The following is a 3765-nucleotide window of genomic DNA, read 5'->3' on the forward strand; positions in this document are numbered from 1 at the left end:
GGGTTAATATATGTTATAAGAGCTAATACAAAGCCTGAGCTAATGGGCCATTCCGTTTATCATTAATATAGACTCTCTATGTGATTTTTTTCTTTAAAGCTTATTGGCTGTGGGAACTGGGCAGGACAAAAACCCCAACAAGCTGGCCCTCATGCTACAATAATGTAAAATATTTTTAAAGAAAATGAGTGCTGGGCTGAAAAGATGGCTCAGAGGTTTAAGAGCACTGGCTGCTCTTCCAGAGGTCCTGAGTTCAATTCCCAGCAACCACATGGTGGCTCATCATCACCTGTAATGAGATCTGGCGCCCTCTTCTGGCCTACAGGCATGCATGCAGACAGAATACTATACATAATAAATAAATTTAAAAAATGAAGGAAAATGAGTGCTAACTCTCTTAGACATGTAAGAAAGTATTGCATGGGAGCTGGAGATAGCACAGTAGGTTAAGAGCACTCGCTGCTCTTTCAAAGGACCCAGGTTCAGTTCCCAGCACTGACACTGCACTTTACAATTGTCTATAACTTCAGTTCCATAGTATCTGACACCATTTTCTGGTCTCTTTGGTCACCAGGCACACACATAGTGCACAGACATACATGCAGGAAAACACTCATAAACAATTTTAAAATATTAAAAGAAAGAGAAATTGCTGCCAATAGTAAAGTTTTGGTGGGGCAACCAGAAAGGAGGCAGACATAGCAGAGAAAAGTGAGTGTACCTGGAGATCTTCTGAAGTGAAGACTTCTTTCTCACATTCCTACCATGGCAGGCTTCCGTGGGAGGAACATGACGTCTGATTGTTGTCTAATGGCCCAGCTCAATGGTAGACTTAACACTGCTCAAGTACAGGCTCTGTGTTTGATCCCTGGCACATGATAAAAACATAAATTTTCATGGTCATGATTGCTTCTTTGCTTTTACTAGAAGACTCAAAAGTCTCCCATTTTTGAGAGGGCCCCGAGGAAGAGAAGGGGGTTCCAGCTCCTCAAGCTCACAGTGAGAATGAGTCTACCTCCTGCCCCAATCACCCGTTAAGCTCAACAATACTTATTAAAATCGAAACATTTGGGGGCTGGAGAGATGGCTCAGTGTTTAAGAGCACTGACTACTCTTCCAGAGGTCCTGAGTTCAATTTCCAGCAACCACATGGTGGCTCACAGGCATCTATAATGAGATCTGGTGCTCTCTTCTGGCATGCAAGCATACATGGAAGGAATGTTGAATACATAATAAATAAATAAATCTTAAAAAAAATCGAAACATTTATGAATGGTTGGGATATCACTGAATGTAACCTGTGGAGCTCTGAAATACACCTATAGTCCCTTAAGAACATAACTTTTCTTCCTTAAAATCTATTCCAGTGTTGCTTCTAATTTGGAGTCAAGATGGAGTTTCTAATCACACTCAAGAATGCCAATTGGCTATGTAATCTGAACTGGCTGGTCCTCATAAATTGGATGCTCAGAGCTACACTTAATTACCTTCATTATGCCATAAAGCATTTCCTGTGTCACAAAGGCAGAGACCTGGTGGCCTAAGTATATTTGGAAGGCCAAAGATCAAGAATACCTACTCTTGATAACTCACACCTCAACCTCAAGGGAAGTTCACATTTAGTTAACAGTTTGCTATGCAGAATATGCCTGTGACAGCCAGAAATGAACTGCTCTAGCCTGAGGGGCATCTCTGAAAGACTGGAGGGAGAAAGGAATATCTTCCCACTGACAGAAGGTCAAGGCTAAGAATGAAATATTGCAAGTTCAAGGCTATCCTGGGCTATGCGGCAAGACCCTGTGTCAAGAAATTGTAAAAACCAGGCCTAGTGGAATAGGCCTGTAATTACAGCCACATGGGAGATTGAGGCAAGAGGATCACAAGTTCAGAGCCTGCTTAAGGTAGAGATTGAGTTGCAGGCCAACTTGGGTAATTTAGTGAGGTTCTATGTCTAAATTAAAAGTTTTAAAAAGAGGGTCTGGGAATATGGTTCAGTGGCTAAACACTTGCCTAGCATGTACAAGGCCCTGGGTTCACTCCCTGGGAGTACAAAAGAAAAAGGTCTTTGAACCCCTTTTGGATAAAGGGAACTCAGGTCAAATAAATGGCAAGGCAGAAAAGGCAGGACTCATTGAATTCCCCGTATTAGATGACCAGATGCACATCTGGCCTCTGCCCAAGTACTTCCAATGATAGGCAGGTCACTGCTTCTCGAATTGGGCCAGGCAGTAGTTGCATAGCAAACATAATTAAAAGTCTGCAGCATATTGAACAGCATTTTGCTTCTCCTTACTGTGCCCACAGTTCCCTTTGGAACAACACAAATTGAATTCTGTACCTGATGCATATGGCTGCCTTTAAAATTTATGAAATGTTTTCTCTTCAGATCAAATGCCTAGTTCCATCAAGTATTCTGTACGTGGTGCTGTTCTGAAGATCCTCTTTTTGTATTTGCTTGGTCATTCTCTTTTCTATCAATTCCCTGCAAAATGTGATAGGAAAATAAAATGTCTTCAAAGTAAATCGTTGTTGACAATTAATACTCCTGATTTAATAATAAGCACCAAAAATGATGTTGTTGCCATTAATTGATGTGTATTATCCTTTTTCTCCATGTGTATCTGCTTATGTGTATATGGACACAGTTGTGCAGGTGCAAATGCGGATGTGAACAAGGCTATGTGAAGGTCAGAAGCTGATGTCATGTGTCTTCTTGTTGCATTCTCTGACTGTTCGGAGACAGGATCTCTTAATGAACCTGGAGCTCACCTATCCAGCCAGACTGTCTGGCCAGCAAGCCCCAGTGATCCTCCTGTCTCCTGTCCATTGCTGGAATTACAGGGGTTGTGCCTGCTTTATCACGTGAGTGCAAGGGACCGAACTCAGATCCCCATATTTGGGTGGCAAGCACTCTACTGACTAAGCCATCTCCCCATTCCTCTATTATCCTGTTTTGACCCTCTCAACTACCATGTGCTGCTATTAGCAGTCATATTTTGCCAATAGAAAATAAGGAGAGGTAAGACTTGTCCGAGGGCACAAAAGTCAGTGCAAGGTCAGCTGAAATCCAGCTGCCAATATGCATTTACTGCCGAAGATTTCAACAAACTCTTTTAAATTAGAAGTTGGAGTTCGCAGCATATAGAATAACAGGTTTCTTTAGGATATTTCAGACCTTGCTCATATCCACCTCCCACTGCCCTCTCTCGTATCCACACCCCCGTCCCGTGTCCTTATCAAACGAATGACAAGCTGGTATCTTTTTCCAGTTGCAGTAGAAGCTTGTAACCATGCCCTCATCTTGGCATTTAGGAAATTAGCAGCTCACTGAAGTCTGCAGATACCTTTCAGATAAATAGCCTTTAAGCCGCATTATGAACATCCTTAGCCCTCATCTTCTGAACCTATGTGCAATCATAACCATCTTTCTTCCATTTTTGCCTTATTTTGACCCCCAATCTGAATTGCCATCTCAGTGTTCTTTTGCTTTGGAGATACCTGAAAATTTAAGGAGCACATCTGCCCCAATAAGCCTTAAATTAGAAACACAGAGATAGAAATGTTCTGTGGTTTTATCTTAGAGATTCATCTATTTACCTATTGAGTGTGTATGTATGCATGCACACGCCTGGGTACCCTTTGGAACCAGAGCCCCTGGATCCAGAATGACAGCTGGTTGTGAGCTACTAGATGTGCTAGGAACCAAACTTGGGTCTTCTGCAAGAGCAGCAAGTATTCTTGATTCCTGAGCCATCTGTCCAGCCA

Source organism: Microtus ochrogaster, chromosome X, assembly GCF_000317375.1.
Source record: "Microtus ochrogaster isolate Prairie Vole_2 chromosome X, MicOch1.0, whole genome shotgun sequence".
Taxonomy (NCBI): domain Eukaryota; kingdom Metazoa; phylum Chordata; class Mammalia; order Rodentia; family Cricetidae; genus Microtus; species Microtus ochrogaster.